We start from the raw sequence: 19,299 nt of genomic DNA on the forward strand, positions 1-19,299 counted from the left end.
AACAAGCTACTGCCTTAGACCTGAACAGAACAGGCTACTGCCTTAGACCTGAACAGAACAGGCTACTGCCTTAGACCTGAACAGAACAAGCTACTGCCTTAGGCCTGAACAGAACAAGCTACTTACTGCCTTAGGCCTGAACAGAACAAGCTACTGCCTTAGACCTGAACAGAACAGGCTACTGCCTTAGACCTGAACAGAACAGGCTACTGCCTTAGACCTGAACAGAACAGGCTACTGCCTTAGACCTGAACAGAACAAGCTACTGCCTTAGGCCTGAACAGAACAAGCTACTTACTGCCTTAGGCCTGAACAGAACAAGCTACTGCCTTAGGCCTGAACAGAACAAGCTACTGCCTTAGGCCTGAACAGAACAAGCAAGTGCCTTAGACCTGAACAGAACAAGCTACTGCCTTAGGCCTGAACAGAACAAGCTACTTACTGCCTTAGACCTGAACAGAACAGGCTACAGAACAGGCTACTGCCTTAGGCCTGAACAGAACAGGCTACTGCCTTAGGTCTGAACAGAACAGGCTACTGCCTTAGGCCTGAACAGAACAGGCTACTGCCTTAGACCTGAACAGAACAGGCTACTGCCTTAGGCCTGAACAGAACAGGCTACTGCCTTAGGTCTGAACAGAACAGGCTACTGCCTTAGGCCTGAACAGAACAGGCTACTGCCTTAGACCTGAACAGAACAGGCTACTGCCTTAGACCTGAACTGAACAGGCTACTGCCTTAGACCTGAACAGAACAGGCTACTGCCTTAGACCTGAACAGAACAAGTTACTGCCTTAGACCTGAACAGAACAAGCTACTGCCTTAGACCTGAACAGAACAAGCTACTGCCTTAGACCTGAACAGAACAGGCTACTGCCTTAGACCTGAACAGAACATGCCACTGCAATTTTCCTGGGCCCCGGCCAACAATCCTGCAATGTGTTCTTCAGCTTTTCTAAGATAAATACCACTGATTGAAACATATTTGTTGAACAGTGAAGTAGGAAGTGCTGTACCACAATGATTACAAGGTCTCCTCTGACTGGATGTGTTTGCCCGTGGTCTCCTGTCTCTATGACCAGGCTATGGCCACAGAGTCCGTACATTGGAGATGTCTTTGTTTGTTTGACCAGTTGTCCTTAATTTCATATCTCCGTTTAGAACTTTGGTAACATTGAAGTTTGTGATTAAATTGAGCCAATAATTAGACAGATTTCTATTTGTTATTCCCCCCCCTCCCCCTGTCGTCTTTGTCCAGCAGTGATCCATGGATGGACCGGTGGTTTCAACTCACTGCTTCCGACAATTACCCCCAATGCAGCGTGGGAACGCCAGGCTAAAGAAGGCAGGGGCCTGTCAATCACACGTGCACGTGCGTGTGCGTGTGTGTGTGTGTGACTGCCACACAAGAGACACAGTCCCACGGTGACTTCCTGGACCAGACCAGTTCTACTGCTGTTCCTTGGGATCAGTCTCTCTCTGCCTTCTGAGAAAACACTGTTTCTACCATTACAGCTGAGGGAATGTTCACAGTGATGGACTGATGTTCGGCAGGCAGCCAACGAACAGCAATACGTCCTGACTGACATAAGGACTAGGAAATCAATGTAGGTGGTGTAGAACGAGTAGTGACGGCTGGCCAGCCACATGGTACAGCCACATGGACCAGCCACATGGTACAGCCACATGGTACAGCCACATGGTACAGCCACATGGACCAGCCACATGGACCAGCCACATGGACCAGCCACATGGTACAGCCACATGGACCAGCCACATGGTACAGCCACATGGTACAGCCACATGGTACAGCCACATGGTACAGCCACATGGTACAGCCACATGGTACAGCCACATGGTACAGCCACATGGACCAGCCACATGGTACAGCCACATGGACCAGCCACATGGACCAGCCACATGGTACAGCCACATGGACCAGCCACATGGTACAGCCACATGGTACAGCCACATGGTACAGCCACATGGACCAGCCACATGGTACAGCCACATGGACCAGCCACATGGTACAGCCACATGGTACAGCCACATGGACCAGCCACATGGTACAGCCACATGGTACAGCCACATGGACCAGCCACATGGTACAGCCACATGGTACAGCCACATGGTACAGCCACATGGTACAGCCACATGGTACAGCCACATGGTACAGCCACATGGTACAGCCACATGGTACAGCCACATGGACCAGCCACATGGTACAGCCACATGGTACAGCCACATGGTACAGCCACATGGTACAGCCACATGGACCAGCCACATGGACCAGCCACATGGTACAGCCACATGGTACAGCCACATGGACCAGCCACATGGTACAGCCACATGGACCAGCCACATGGACCAGCCACATGGACCAGCCACATGGACCAGCCACATGGACCAGCCACATGGTACAGCCACATGGTACAGCCACATGGACCAGCCACATGGACCAGCCACATGGTACAGCCACATGGACCAGCCACATGGTACAGCCACATGGTACAGCCACATGGTACAGCCACATGGTACAGCCACATGGTACAGCCACATGGTACAGCCACATGGTACAGCCACATGGTACAGCCACATGGTACAGCCACATGGTACAGCCACATGGACCAGCCACATGGTACAGCCACATGGTACAGCCACATGGTACAGCCACATGGTACAGCCACATGGTACAGCCACATGGTACAGCCACATGGTACAGCCACATGGACCAGCCACATGGACCAGCCACATGGTACAGCCACATGGACCAGCCACATGGTACAGCCACATGGACCAGCCACATGGTACAGCCACATGGTACAGCCACATGGTACAGCCACATGGTACAGCCACATGGTACAGCCACATGGTACAGCCACATGGACCAGCCACATGGACCAGCCACATGGTACAGCCACATGGTACAGCCACATGGACCAGCCACATGGACCAGCCACATGGTACAGCCACATGGTACAGCCCTCGATCAGAGGGATCAATAGAGTCTCTGTGTGAATGGATGGTCCGTATGGACGAGAGACCTGAGTCAGTGACGGCCCCTTAAAGATGGTGGTCTGATTAAGGTTGTGTTTCTTTTGGGTGGGGGGCCAGGCAGAGAGCCAGGTTGTGTTTGTTGGGGGTCGGGGACCAGGCAGAGAGCCAGGTTGTGTTTGTTGGGGGTCGGGGACCAGGCAGAGAGCCAGGTTGTGTTTGTTGGGGGTCGGGGACCAGGCAGAGAGCCAGGTTGTGTTTGTTGGGGGTCGGGGACCAGGCAGAGAGCCAGGTTGTGTTTGTTGGGGGTCAGGGACCAGGCAGAGAGCCAGGTTCTGTTTGTTGGGGGTCAGGGACCAGGCAGAGAACCAGGTTGTGTTTCTTTTGGGTGGGGGGCCAGGCAGAGAGCCAGGTTGTGTTTGTTGGGGGTCGGGGACCAGGCAGAGAGCCAGGTTGTGTTTGTTGGGGGTCGGGGACCAGGCAGAGAGCCAGGTTGTGTCCCTTATTGATGTCACATTCAGTGTAGATGAGGGGAGGCGACGGGGTAACGAAGGATTTTGAGACGTGGATTATGTGTGTGGGCCATTCAGAAGGTTTTATTTTATTTTTACCTTTATTTAACAAGGCAAGTCAGTTAAAACCAAATTATTATTTTCAATGACGGCCTAGGAACAGTGGGCTAACTGCCTTGTTCAGGGGCAGAACGACAGATTTGTACCTTATCAGCTCTGGGATTCGATCTTGCAACCTTTCGGTTACTAGTCCTACACTCTAACCACCAGGCTACCTACCGTCCCTACACTCTAACCACTAGGCTACCTGCCGTCCCTACACTCTAACCACTAGGCTACCTGCCGCCCCTACACTCTAACCACTAGGCTACCTGCCGTCCCTACACTCTAACCACCAGGCTACCTGCCGTCCCTACACTCTAACCACCAGGCTACCTGCCGTCCCTACACTCTAACCACCAGGCTACCTACCGTCCCTACACTCTAACCACTAGGCTACCTGCCGTCCCTACACTCTAACCACTAGGCTACCTGCCGCCCCTACACTCTAACCACTAGGCTACCTGCCGTCCCTACACTCTAACCACCAGGCTACCTGCCGTACCTACACTCTAACCACCAGGCTACCTGCCGTCCCTACACTCTAACCACCAGGCTACCTGCCGTCCCTACACTCTAACCACCAGGCTACCTGCCGTCCCTACACTCTAACCACCAGGCTACCTGCCGTCCCTACACTATAACCACTAGGCTACCTGCCGTCCCTACACTCTAACCACCAGGCTACCTGCCGTCCCTACACTCTAACCACCAAGCTAACTACCGCCCCAGAGTCAGATGGACGCGTGGATACCATTTGCATGTCTTTGCGCAGCTACCCAGTACTCTGTATGCCATGGGCTCTCCTACCCTGTTCCTGCAGCTACCCAGTACTCTGTATGCCATGGGCTCTGCTACCCTGTTCCTGCAGCTAACCAGTACTCTGTGTGCCATGGGCTCTGCTACCCTGTTCCTGCAGCTAACCAGTACTCTGTGTGCCATGGGCTCTCCAACCCTGTTCCTGCAGCTAACCAGTACTCTGTATACCATGGGCTCTCCTACCCTGTTCCTGCAGCTACCCAGTACTCTGTATACCATGGGCTCTCCATCCTTGTTCAGCTACCCAGTACTCTGTATGCCATGGGCTCTCCTACCCTGTTCCTGCAGCTACCCAGTACTCTGTATACCATGGGCTCTCCTACCCTGTTCCTGCAGCTACCCAGTACTCTGTATGCCATGGGCTCTGCTACCCTGTTCCTGCAGCTACCCAGTACTCTGTATGCCATGGGCTCTCCTACCCTGTTCCTGCAGCTACCCAGTACTCTGTATGCCATGGGCTCTCCTACCCTGTTCCTGCAGCTACCCAGTACTCTGTATGCCATGGGCTCTCCTACCCTGTTCCTGCAGCTACCCAGTACTCTGTATGCCATGGGCTCTCCTACCCTGTTCCTGCAGCTACCCAGTACGCTGTATGTCATGGGCTCTCCTACCCTGTTCCTGCAGCTACCCAGTACTCTGTATACCATGGGCTCTCCAACCCTGTTCCTGTAGCTACCCAGTACTCTGTATGCCATGGGCTCTCCATCCTTGTTCAGCTACCCAGTACTCTGTATGCCATGGGCTCTCCTACCCTGTTCCTGCAGCTACTCAGTACTCTGTATACCATGGGCCCCCCAACCCTGTTTCTGTAGCTACCCAGTACTCTGTATACCATGGGCTCTCCAACCCTGTTCCTGTAGCTACCCAGTACTCTGTATGCCATGGGCTCTCCAACCCTGTTCCTGTAGCTACCCAGTACTCTGTATACCATGGGCTCTCCTACCCTGTTCTGTACTCTGTATACCATGGGCTCTCCAACCCTGTTCCTGCAGCTACCCAGTACTCTGTATACCATGGGCTCTCCAACCCTGTTCCTGTAGCTACCCAGTACTCTGTATGCCATGGGCTCTCCAACCCTGTTCCTGTAGCTACCCAGTACTCTGTATACCATGGGCTCTCCTACCCTGTTCCTGCAGCTACCCAGTACTCTATACGCCATGAGCTCTCCAACCCTGTTCCTGCAGTTACCCAGTACTCTGTATGCCATGAGCTCTCCAACCCTGTTCCTGTAGCTACCCAGTACTCTGTATGCCATGGGCTCTCCAACCCTGTTCCTGTAGCTACCCAGTACTCTGTATACCATGGGCTCTCCTACCCTGTTCTGTACTCTGTATACCATGGGCTCTCCTACCCTGTTCCAGTACTCTGTATACCATGGGCTCTCCAACCCTGTTTCTGTAGCTACCCAGTACTCTGTATACCATGGGCTCTCCTACCCTGTTCCTGCAGCTACCCAGTACTCTGTATGCCATGGGCTCTCCAACCCTGTTCCTGTAGCTACCCAGTACTCTGTATACCATGGGCTCTCCTACCCTGTTCCTGCAGCTACCCAGTACTCTGTATGCCATGGGCTCTCCAACCCTGTTCCTGTAGCTACCCAGTACTCTGTATACCATGGGCTCTCCTACCCTGTTCCTGTAGTTACCCAGTACTCTGTATACCATGGGCCCCCCAACCCTGTTCCTGTAGTTACCCAGTACTCTGTATACCATGGGCTCTTCTACCCTGTTCTTGCAGCTACCCAGTACTCTGTATACCATGGGCCCCCCAACCCTGTTCCTGTAGTTACCCAGTACTCTGTATACCATGGGCTCTTCTACCCTGTTCCTGCAGCTACCCAGTACTCTGTATACCATGGGACCCCAACCCTGTTCCTGTAGCTACCCAGTACTCTGTATGCCATGGGCCCCCCAACCCTGTTCCTGCAGCTACCCAGTACTCTGTATGCCATGGGCTCTCCAACCCTGTTCCTGTAGCTACCCAGTACTCTGTATACCATGGGCTCTGCTACCCTGTTCCTGTAGCTACCCAGTACTCTGTATGCCATGGGCCCCCCAACCCTGTTCCTGCAGCTACCCAGTACTCTGTATGCCATGGGCTCTCCAACCCTGTTCCTGTAGCTACCCAGTACTCTGTATACCATGGGCTCTGCTACCCTGTTCCTGCAGCTACCCAGTACTCTGTATGCCATGGGCTCTCCAACCCTGTTCCTGTAGCTACCCAGTACTCTGTATGCCATGGGCCCCCCAACCCTGTTCCTGTAGCTACCCAGTACTCTGTATGCCATGGGCTCTCCAACCCTGTTCCTGCAGCTACCCAGTACTCTGTATGCCATGGGCTCTGCTACCCTGTTCCTGCAGCTACCCAGTACTCTGTATGCCATGGGCTCTCCAACCCTGTTCCTGCAGCTACCCAGTACCCTGTATGCCATGGGCTCTCCAACCCTGTTCCTGCAGCTACCCAGTACTCTGTATACCATGGGCTCTCCAACTCTGTTCCTGCAGCTACCCAGTACTCTGTATGCCATGGGCTCTTCAAACTTATTCCTGCAGCTACGTAGTGCTTCTTTTGTGAAACCAAATTAAATCTGTACGGGAACATCATGGTTTTCGTAACTAAACATATTTAGGACCGAATCGAGCCGTTCGGTCCTATGTAGCAAAATATAGTTTTTTACATTGGATAAAATTAGAGTTTCCGAGCTAGAAAATTGTAAATCAGACACTGCAATTGAGGAACAATGTGAAAGTAATTCTGCTTTGAAAGTTGATAAACTTGTAACCACTCTTTTGAGAAAATGGCCTTCGAATATTTTGGTACACCTACTGGAGAGCTCTTCTTTGTCTACACCCATTCGGGATCGTTCCCACACTCTAAAGCCTTAGCCCCACCCATTCAGCATCGTTCACACCCTCTAAAGCCTTAGCCCCACCCATTCAGCATCGTTCACACCCTCTAAAGCCTTAGCCCCACCCATTCAGCATCGTTCACACCCTCTAAAGCCTTAGCCCCACCCATTGTCTTTATGGATCCACATGTTAGGCCATGTGTTTAACAGAGTAAGTTAGATGTAGTAAACAATCAAAGATTTCCAGACTAAAAGTGGTGAATGTAGTAGCAAAAATCCATGGCCTACATCCTAATCTGACTTTGGTGCAGGCCATGTTGTTCTTCACGTTACCATCTCTGGTAAACACACACTATATCACATTAAATCAACGTTTATTTGTCACATGCACAGGATACAGAAGGTGTAAATGGTACAGTGAAACGGTTACTGGCATAGGAGCAATATCCAAACTGGCAAGTGTCCCTATAAATATGTTATAATTATTAGATGATTCTTAGCCAGACATACTGGTCTAAATTGATGGGTCATGTGAAGGAAATGCTATAAAAAAATTTGAACACAGCAATAATCCCAAACCATACTACTAGCAAAAAAACGTGTCATGGCTAACCACCCTACACGAATCTGCAGGTAGCTAAAGCTAACCAGCTAGCTTCAATGTTAGCTAGGTAGCTAACCAACTAGCTTCAATGTTAGCTAGGTAGCTAACCAGCTAGCTTCAATGTGAGCTAGGTAGCTAACATTAGGCTATAACTAGCAAAGCAAATGGGCTTTCTGAGGTACTAATAGTACAGTCGTGGTCAACGGTTTTGAGAACGACACAAATATTAATTTTCCCAAAAGTTTGCTGCTTCAGTGTCTTTAGATATTTTTGTTAGATGTTACTATGGCATACTGAAGTATAATTACAAGCATTTCATAAGTGTCCAAGGCTTTTATTGACAATTACATGAAGTTGATGCAAAGAGTCAATATTTGCAGTGTTGATCCTTCTTTTTCAAGACCTCTGCAATCGGCCCTGGCATGCTGTCAGTTAACTTCTGGGCCACATCCTGACTGATGGCAGCCCATTCAATTAACTTCTGGGCCACATCCTGGCTGATGGCAGCCCATTCAATTAACTTCTGGGCCACATCCTGGCTGATGGCAGCCCATTCAATTAACTTCTGGGCCACATCCTGGCTGATGGCAGCCCATTCAATTAACTTCTGGGCCACATCCTGACTGATGGCAGCCCATTCAATTAACTTCTGGGCCACATCCTGACTGATGGCAGCCCATTCAATTAACTTCTGGGCCACATCCTGACTGATGAAGTTGGTCAGAATTTGTGAGTTTTTGTTCGCCTCTTGAGGATTGACCACAAGTTCTCAATGTGATTAAGGTCTGTGGAGTTTCCTGGCCATATTGATGTTTTGTTCCCCGAGCCACTTAGTTATCACTTTTATGGCAGGGTGCTCCATCATGCTGGAAAATAAATTGTTCGTCCCCAAACTGTTCATGGATGGTTGGGAGAAGTTCCCCAACGCTCTGCCACAAACGCTCTGCCGCCCCAAAATATGACTTTAGGCAGGCAGCCTAGTGGTTAGAGAGGCAGGCAGCCTCGTGGTTAGAGAGGCAAGCAGCCTCGTGGTTAGAGAGGCAGGCAGCCTAGTGGTTAGAGGCAGGCAGCCTCGTGGTTAGAGAGGCAGGCAGCCTAGTGGTTAGAGAGGCAAGCAGCCTCGTGGTTAGAGAGGCAGGCAGCCTCGTGGTTAGAGAGGCAGGCAGCCTAGTGGTTAGAGAGGCAAGCAGCCTAGTGGTTAGAGAGGCAGGCAGCCTAGTGGTTGGAGGCAGGCAGCCTCGTGGTTAGAGAGGCAGGCAGCCTAGTGGTTAGAGAGGCAGGCAGGCAGCCTAGTGATTAGAGAGGCAGGCAGCCTAGTGGTTAGAGAGGCAGGCAGCCTCGTGGTTAGAGAGGCAGGCAGCCTAGTGGTTAGAGCGTTGGTGCGGCAGGCAGCCTAGTGGTTAGAGAGGCAGGCAGCCTAGTGGTTAGAGAGGCAGGCAGCCTAGTGATTAGAGAGGCAGGCAGCCTAGTGATTAGAGAGCTAGTGATTAGAGAGGCAGGCAGCCTAGTGATTAGAGAGGCAGGCATCCTCGTGGTTAGAGGCAGGCATCCTCGTGGTTAGAGAGGCAGGCAGCCTAGTGGTTAGAGAGGCAGGCAGCCTAGTGGTTAGAGAGGCAGGCAGCCTAGTGGTTAGAGAGGCAGGCAGCCTAGTGGTTAGAGAGGCAGGCAGCCTAGTGGTTAGAGAGGCAGGCAGCCTAGTGGTTAGAGAGGCAGGCATCCTCGTGGTTAGAGAGGCAGGCAGCCTAGTGGTTAGAGAGGCAGGCATCCTCGTGGTTAGAGAGGCAGGCAGCCTAGTGGTTAGAGAGGCAGGCAGCCTCGTGGTTAGAGAGGCAGGCAGCCTAGTGGTTAGAGAGGCAGGCATCCTCGTGGTTAGAGAGGCAGGCAGTCTAGTGGTTAGAGAGGCAGGCAGCCTAGTGGTTAGAGAGGCAGGCATCCTCGTGGTTAGAGAGGCAGGCATCCTCGTGGTTAGAGAGGCAGGCAGCCTAGTGGTTAGAGGCAGGCATCCTCGTGGTTAGAGAGGCAGGCAGCCTAGTGGTTAGAGAGGCAGGCATCCTCGTGGTTAGAGAGGCAGGCATCCTCGTGGTTAGAGAGGCAGGCAGTCTAGTGGTTAGAGAGGCAGGCAGCCTAGTGGTTAGAGAGGCAGGCAGCCTAGTGGTTAGAGAGGCAGGTAGCCTAGTGGTTAGAACGTTGGGGCGGCAGGCAGCCTAGTGGTTAGAGCGTTGGGGCGGCAGGCATTCTAGTGGTTAGAGCGTTGGGGCGGCAGGCAGCCTAGTGGTTAGAACATTGGGCCAGTAACCGAAAGGTTGCTAGATCGAATCCCCGAGCTGACAAGGTAAAAATCTGTCGTTCTCCCCCTGAACAAGGCAGTTAACCCACTGTTCCTAGGCCGTCATTGAAAAAAAGAATTTGTTCTTAACTGACTTGCCGAGTTAAATAAAGGTAAAATAAAAATGTTCGCAGCATTGTCTGTCACCATTGCAAATATGTACCTTCTGTGGTCCAAGGTCATTGATGACTGCCTTCAGCTCATCTACAATGTAGAGACCGGTGTGTCTGTTGTCCCTTGTGTCTATGTTCCTATAGAATACTGGTTGAGGGGTGGATACGATGTACTTAATTATTCCTTGCCCACGAACACATGACCACCCATCAGAGATGATTGCAATACAGTCTGCTTTCTCTATGATTTGCTTGACCTTCACTTGACCTCTGAGTAACTCCGCATCCAGCAAATGAGTCTCCGCATCCAGCATCTCATTAGTGTGCAAGATCTTGAGAATCAGCTGTGCATGTGATGGAAGAATGCACTGCACATGTGATGGAAGAATGCAGTGTATGTGATGGAAGAATGCAGTGTATGTGATGGAAGAATGCACTGCACATGTGATGGAAGAATGCAGTGTATGTGATGGAAGAATGCAGTGTATGTGATGGAAGAATGCAGTGTATGTGATGGCAGAATGCACAGTGCATGTGATGGCAGAATGCACAGTGCATGTGATGGCAGAATGCACAGTGCATGTGATGGCAGAATGCACTGTATATGTGATGGCAGAATGCACTGTGCATGTGATGGCAGAATGCACTGTATATGTGATGGCAGAATGCACTGTGCATGTGATGGCAGAATGCACTGTGCATGTGATGGCAGAATGCACAGTGCATGTGATGGAAGAATGCACTGTGCATGTGATGGCAGAATGCACTGTATATGTGATGGCAGAATGCACTGTGCATGTGATGGCAGAATGCACTGTGCATGTGATGGCAGAATGCACAGTGCATGTGATGGAAGAATGCAGTGTATGTGATGGAAGAATGCACTGTGCATGTGATGGAAGAATGCAGTGTATGTGATGGAAGAATGCACTGCACATGTGATGGAAGAATGCAGTGTATGTGATGGAAGAATGCAGTGCATGTGATGGAAGAATGCACTGTGCATGTGATGGCAGAATGCACAGTGCATGTGATGGAAGAATGCACTGTGCATGTGATGGCAGAATGCACTGTGCATGTGATGGCAGAATGCACAGTGCATGTGATGGCAGAATGCACTGCGCATGTGATGGCAGAATGCACTGTGCATGTGATGGCAGAATGCACTGCGCATGTGATGGCAGAATGCACTGTGCATGTGATGGCAGAATGCACTGTATATGTGATGGCAGAATGCACTGTATATGTGATGGCAGAATGCACTGTGCATGTGATGGCAGAATGCATAGTATATGTGATGGAAGAATGCAGTGTATGTGATGGAAGAATGCAGTGTATGTGATGGAAGAATGCATAGTATATGTGATGGAAGAATGCAGTGTATGTGATTGGAAGAATGCAGTGTATGTGATGGCAGAATGCAGTGTATGTGATGGCAGAATGCATAGTATATGTGATGGAAGAATGCAGTGTATGTGATGGAAGAATGCAGTGTATGTGATGGAAGAATGCACTGTATATGTGATGGAAGAATGCAGTGTATGTGATGGAAGAATGCACTGTATATGTGATGGAAGAATGCAGTGTATGTGATGGAAGAATGCACTGTATATGATTGGAAGAATGCAGTGTATGTGATGGAAGAATGCACTGTATATGTGATGGAAGAATGCAGTGTATGTGATGGAAGAATGCAGTGTATGTGATGGAAGAATGCAGTGTATGTGATGGAAGAATGCAGTGTATGTGATGGCAGAATGCACTGTGCATGTGATGGCAGAATGCACTGTGCATGTGATGGCAGAATGCATAGTATATGTGATGGAAGAATGCAGTGTATGTGATGGAAGAATGCAGTGTATGTGATTGGAAGAATGCAGTGTATGTGATGGAAGAATGCAGTGTATGTGATGGCAGAATGCAGTGTATGTGATGGCAGAATGCAGTGTATGTGATTGGAAGAATGCAGTGCATGTGATGGCAGAATGCAGTGTATGTGATTGGAAGAATGCAGTGCATGTGATGGCAGAATGCACAGTGCATGCAGAGGGTTGCAATCCCATTGAATCGGGATAGTTTAACCAACATATCCCACAAGACCTAGAATTCCCTCATGTGTACCCCCCCCAAAAGGAGGATCTCAAGAACATTTCCGACCCTTTGCAACCAGACTCGTGACCGTCGGTGTGGCGGTAATATGGTCACCGCAACAACCCAAAAATATTTGGGGCTTCTTGGAACTGGGGGATCTTGGGGAGAAATGTTTTCCGACCGAACACACTTGGCCTACATTCCAGACGAGTATTGATTATTCAATAATCAAATCAGCTGATCAGCGGCAGGAGTAGGTTACACACAATCGCGTTAGCATACTACCCTAACCATGTCTAACACAATTAACATTTGGTCTCGTCTAGTCCTCTACTCAGTCACACAACAGCAGCAGCTATATGGGGATTCTCAGAAGTGGGGGGGGGGGGGGTTAGCAGGAAGTCATTGGACAAACTTAACACGCTTAGTCTACATTCCAAATGATTAGGGTCTATCGATTACTCAATAATCAAATCATGTCACCATCCTCGATGGAAGGAGCTAGCTACTGACACAGAGCTGCTACCAATACTAGATTCTGTATCTAAATGTTACCCTTTATTTTTTTTTACCTTTATTTAACCAGGCAAGTCAGTTAAGAACAAATTCTTATTTTCAATGACGGTCTAGGAACAGTGGGTTAACTGCCTGTTCAGGGGCAGAACGACAGATTTGTACCTTGTCAGCTCGGGGATTTGAACTTGCAACCTTCCGGTTACTAGTCCAACGCTCTAACCACCAGACTACCTACCGCCCCTACACTCTAACCACTAGGCTACCTACAACCCCTCCATTCTAACCACTAGGCTACCTACCGTCCCTACACTCTAACCAATAGGCTACCTACCGTCCCTACACTCTAACCACTAGGCTACCTGCCGTCCCTACACTCTAACCACTAGGCTGCCTACCGTCCCTACACTCTAACCACTAAGCTACCTGCCGCCCCTACACTCTAACCACTATGCTACCTGCCGCCCCTACACTCTAACCACTAGGCTACCTGCCACCCCTACACTCTAACCACTAGACTACCTGCCTACCCTACACTCTAACCACTAGGCTACCTGCCGCCCCTACACTCTAACCACTAGGCTACCTGCCGCCTCTACACTCTAACCACTAGGCTACCTGCCGCCCCTACACTCTAACCACTATGCTACCTGCCGCCCCTACACTCTAACCACTAGGCTGCCCTACTCTTCTTCTTGTTTGAGACTTTCATGTTAGTACTACAGAAATACTTTAATACTGTAGGTGTGTTTGCTCGAGGACATTCAAACAAGACATTACATGCAAGTGTTGCTGTTACTGGGAAGAGAGACAAACGGTGAAGGGCCGACTCCAGAAGGAGTCACCATTTCATATGGTGTCCTAAAACACAGACTTTGTCGAGTTGTATAGAGGGCGTGAGGACCCAACAATACAACAGCACAGAGTGCTACCTAATACCAAGGTCCTGTATTGTATTCTGTCACAGTAGCGTGAATACGCAGGAGTCCTTCTGTGTGTCAGGACTTAACATCTCTATCCTAAACTCTCTTCTCTGCCAAGACTCCGATTAGCCGTGAGCTGACAGAAGACAAAACACAAAAGTGAGTGCGCTACAGGGCCATATTCATTTAGTTCAGTTACCTTCGCATTCTTGGATACAGAAACAATAATGGAATCCTTGAAGCAAGTGGGGACAGCAGACTGGGATAGGGAGAGATTGAATAACACGCTTAAAACGTCTTACTCACGTCGGCCACGATAAACGAGAGCTCACAGTTCACGAAGTGGGCGAAAAATGTGTTGAGCTTGTCCAGCAGCAAGACATCGGTGTCCGCGATGTGGCTGGTTTTCCCTCAATAATCCTGTCTGGAGTCCCTGCTACATACGTCTGGTGTCTGAGCCGTTGAATTGTGACTCCACTGTCTCTGTACTGACGTTTTGCCTGTTGTTTTACTGAGGACATGACAGGACTCTTTGTATACAAACGTTTTCCCAGTCACCTTGCCCTGGTAAAATGCGGTGGTCCGCGACTTTCAGTTTTGCGCGAATGTTGCCATCTATCCACAGTTTTTGGGGTTTGGGTATGTTTTAATAGTCACAGTGGGGACAACATCCTCCATACATTTCCGGATGAACGCAGTCATCGTATCAGTGTATACTTAAATGTCATTCTCAGAGACGACCCGGGAACATCTCCCAGTCCTTACTAGGGGTACTTCCTGTTTGAGTTTCTGCCTATAGGACGGGAGAAGCAGGAGGCGTGATCTGATTTGCTGAAGGGAAGGCGGGGAAGGGCCTTGTAGCCTTTAACAGGATGTTGACTGTCTCCTGTGGAATGTTGCCCCACTCCTCTTCAAAGGCTGTGCAAAGTTACTAAATCACTAACAGGGATGGAAGCTCATTTGTGCACAACATTTGAGAGAAATAAGCTTTTTGTGTATGGGACATTTCTGGGATCTTATTTCAGCTCATTAAACATGGGAGCAACGCTTTACAAGCCGAGTTAATATTTTGGTTCAGTAGAAATAAAACATGTTCTACTCAGTCAGTCTAATCACTCAGTAAATAGAGTCCTATGTTCTACCCAGTCAGTCTAATCACTCAGTAAATAGAGTCCTATGTTCTACCCAGTCAGTCTAATCACTCAGTAAATAGAGTCCTATGTTCTACCCAGTCAGTCTAATCACTCAGTAAATAGAGTCCTATGTTCTACCCAGTCAGTCTAATCACTCAGTAAATAGAGTCCTATGTTCTACCCAGTCAGTCTAATCACTCAGTAAATAGAGTCCTATGTTCTACCCAGTCAGTCTAATCACTCAGTAAATAGAGTCCTATGTTCTACCTAGTCAGTCTAATCACTCAGTAAATAGAGCAGTGGAATAGAGTCCTATGTTCTACCCAGTCAGTCTAATCACTCGGTAAATAGAGTCCTATGTTCTACCCAGTCAGTCTAATCACTCAGTAAATAGAGTCCTATGTTCTACCTAGTCAGTCTAATCACTCAGTAAATAGAGCAGTGGAATAGAGTCCTATGTTCTACCCAGTCAGTCTAATCACTCGGTAAATAGAGTCCTATGTTCTACCCAGTCAGTCTAATCACTCAGTAAATAGAGTCCTATGTTCTACCCAGTCAGTCTAATCACTCAGTAAATAGAGTCCTATGTTCTACCCAGTCAGTCTAATCACTCAGTAAATAGAGTCCTATGTTCTACCCAGTCAGTCTAATCACTCAGTAAATAGAGTCCTATGTTCTACCCAGTCAGTCTAATCACTCAGTAAATAGAGTCCTATGTTCTACCTAGTCAGTCTAATCACTCAGTAAATAGAGCAGTGGAATAGAGTCCTATGTTCTACCCAGTCAGTCTAATCACTCGGTAAATAGAGTCCTATGTTCTACCCAGTCAGTCTAATCACTCAGTAAATAGAGTCCTATGTTCTACCCAGTCAGTCTAATCACTCAGTAAATAGAGTCCTATGTTCTACCCAGTCAGTCTAATCACTCAGTAAATAGAGTCCTATGTTCTACCCAGTCAGTCTAATCACTCAGTAAATAGAGTCCTATGTTCTACCCAGTCAGTCTAATCACTCAGTAAATAGAGTCCTATGTTCTACCCAGTCAGTCTAATCACTCAGGAAATAGAGCAGTGGAATAGAGTCCTATGTTCTACCCAGTCAGTCTAATCACAAATCACTGCCTTTCCCATTTCTTCCTGCAGGAAGGTCTCCACGGCTCTAGTCTCTGGTTAGTATCACTCTTCACCTTCTCTTATCTCTGTCCCAGACCTTCCCTCCCCGTCCATCCTCTCCATCGTCTCCCCATCCATGCTGCTTCAAATCAGGCACTGGGTCCAAGTGCTCAGAGAACCACCACTAACCACTATGACAGCCCAGCCCTTTGCCATGGCTATCGTATGAGAACCAGACCCCCTTCTACTCCCCTGCACTTAGCGTACATGCTAACAGCTCTAACATTATCCAATGGGCTCTGGTCAAAAGTGCACTATATAAGGAATAGGGTGTCATTTGGGACCACATTAATCTACAATGAGGGCCCCGGTGCCAGCCAATCTGATATTAACCAGCCAATCTGATATTAACCAGCCAATCTGACATTAACCAGCCAATCTGATATTAACCAGCCAATCTGATATTAACCAGCCAATCTGATATTAACCAGCCAATCTGATATTAACCAGCCAATCTGATATTAACCAGCCAATTTGATATTAACCAGCCAATCTGATATTAACCAGCCAATCTGATATTAACCAGCCAATCTGACATTAACCAGCCAATCTGACATTAACCAGCCAATCTGACATTAACCAGCCAATCTGATATTAACCAGCCAATCTGATATTAACCAGCCAATCTGATATTAACCAGCCAATCTGATATTAACCAGCCAATCTGATATTAAACAGCCAATCTGACATTAACCAGCCAACAGTAGTATGGTGTTACAGTCTCTACCCCCTGACAGAGTAACAGTAGTATGGTGTTACAGTCTCTACCCCCTGGTAGAGTAACAGTAGTATGGTGTTACAGTCTCTACCCCCTGGTAGAGTAACAGTAGTATGGTGTTACAGTCTCTACCCCCTGGTAGAGTAACAGTAGTAGTATGGTGTTACAGTCTCTACCCCCTGGCAGAGTAACAGTAGTATGGTGTTACAGTCTCTACCCCCTGGTAGAGTAACAGTATTCTGGTGTTACAGTCTCTACCCCCTGACAGAGTAACAGTAGTATGGTGTTACAGTCTCTACCCCCTGACAGAGTAACAGTAGTAGTATGGTGTTACAGTCTCTACCCCCTGGTAGAGTAACAGTAGTAGTATGGTGTTACAGTCTCTACCCCCTGGTAGAGTAACAGTAGTAGTATGGTGTTACAGTCTCTACCCCCTGACAGAGTAACAGTAGTATGGTGTTACAGTCTCTACCCCCTGGTAGAGTAACAGTAGTAGTATGGTGTTACAGTCTCTACCCCCTGGTAGAGTAACAGTAGTATGGTGTTACAGTCTCTACCCCCTGACAGAGTAACAGTAGTATGGTGTTACAGTCTCTACCCCCTGACAGAGTAACAGTAGTATGGTGTTACAGTCTCTACCCCCTGACAGAGTAACAGTAGTATGGTGTTACAGTCTCTACCCCCTGACAGAGTAACAGTATTCTGGTGTTACAGTCTCTACCCCCTGACAGAGTAACAGTAGTAGTATGGTGTTACAGTCTCTACCCCCTGACAGAGTAACAGTAGTATGGTGTTACAGTCTCTACCCCCTGACAGAGTAACAGTAGTATGGTGTTACAGTCTCTACCCCTGACAGAGTAACAGTAGTAGTATGGTGTTACAGTCTCTACCCCCTGGTAGAGTAACAGTAGTAGTATGGTGTTACAGTCTCTACCCCTGACAGAGTAACAGTAGTATGGTGTTACAGTCTCTACCCCCTGACAGAGTAACAGTAGTATGGTGTTACAGTCTCTACCCCCTGACAGAGTAACAGTAGTATGGTGTTACAGTCTCTACCCCCTGGTAGAGTAACAGTAGTAGTATGGTGTTACAGTCTCTACCCCCTGGTAGAGTAACAGTAGTATGGTGTTACAGTCTCTACCCCCTGACAGAGTAACAGTAGTAGTATGGTGTTACAGTCTCTACCCACTGACAGAGTAACAGTAGTAGTATGGTGTTACAGTCTCTACCCCCTGACAGAGTAACAGTAGTATGGTGTTACAGTCTCTACCCCCTGGTAGAGTAACAGTAGTAGTATGGTGTTACAGTCTCTACCCCCTGGTAGAGTAACAGTAGTAGTATGGTGTTACAGTCTCTACCCACTGACAGAGTAACAGTAGTAGTATGGTGTTACAGTCTCTACCCCCTGGTAGAGTAACAGTAGTATGGTGTTACAGTCTCTACCCCCTGGTAGAGTAACAGTAGTAGTATGGTGTTACAGTCTCTACCCCCTGGTAGAGTAACAGTAGTAGTATGGTGTTACAGTCTCTACCCCCTGACAGAGTAACAGTAGTATGGTGTTACAGTCTCTACCCCCTGGTAGAGTAACAGTAGTATGGTGTTACAGTCTCTACCCCCTGACAGAGTAACAGTAGTATGGTGTTACAGTCTCTACCCCCTGACAGAGTAACAGTAGTATGGTGTTACAGTCTCTACCCACTGACAGAGTAACAGTAGTAGTATGGTGTTACAGTCTCTACCCACTGACAGAGTAACAGTAGTAGTATGGTGTTACAGTCTCTACCCACTGACAGAGTAACAGTAGTAGTATGGTGTTACAGTCTCTACCCCCTGACAGAGTAACAGTAGTATGGTGTTACAGTCTCTACCCACTGACAGAGTAACAGTAGTAGTATGGTGTTACAGTCTCTACCCCCTGGTAGAGTAACAGTAGTATGGTGTTACAGTCTCTACCCCCTGACAGAGTAACAGTAGTATGGTGTTACAGTCTCTACCCACTGACAGAGTAACAGTAGTAGTATGGTGTTACAGTCTCTACCCACTGACAGAGTAACAGTAGTAGTATGGTGTTACAGTCTCTACCCACTGACAGAGTAACAGTAGTAGTATGGTGTTACAGTCTCTACCCCCTGACAGAGTAACAGTAGTATGGTGTTACAGTCTCTACCCACTGACAGAGTAACAGTAGTAGTATGGTGTTACAGTCTCTACCCCCTGGTAGAGTAACAGTAGTAGTATGGTGTTACAGTCTCTACCCCCTGACAGAGTAACAGTAGTATGGTGTTACAGTCTCTACCCACTGACAGAGTAACAGTAGTAGTATGGTGTTACAGTCTCTACCCCTGGTAGAGTAACAGTAGTAGTATGGTGTTACAGTCTCTACCCCTGACAGAGTAACAGTAGTATGGTGTTACAGTCTCTACCCCCTGACAGAG

The 19,299-nt window shown here is 48.5% G+C and overlaps 1 protein-coding gene across 3 annotated transcripts in view; it reads right to left on the minus strand.

The window, feature by feature from the left end:
* slx4ip (SLX4 interacting protein) overlaps positions 1-19,299 on the minus strand; it is a 176,440-nt gene that overhangs the window by 143,879 nt on the left and 13,262 nt on the right. Inside the window, exon 1 of one of the 3 annotated variants that reach the window (XM_064924490.1) lies at positions 14,149-14,324. The exons of the other annotated variants lie outside the window; for them this stretch is intronic. The gene's annotated coding sequence lies outside the window, so the exon portion shown is untranslated. Of the gene's footprint in view, positions 1-14,148; positions 14,325-19,299 lie in introns of those variants that run through there. 3 annotated transcript variants of the gene reach the window in all.

This window comes from Oncorhynchus masou, chromosome 18 (assembly GCF_036934945.1).
Source record: "Oncorhynchus masou masou isolate Uvic2021 chromosome 18, UVic_Omas_1.1, whole genome shotgun sequence".
NCBI classification, from domain to species: domain Eukaryota; kingdom Metazoa; phylum Chordata; class Actinopteri; order Salmoniformes; family Salmonidae; genus Oncorhynchus; species Oncorhynchus masou.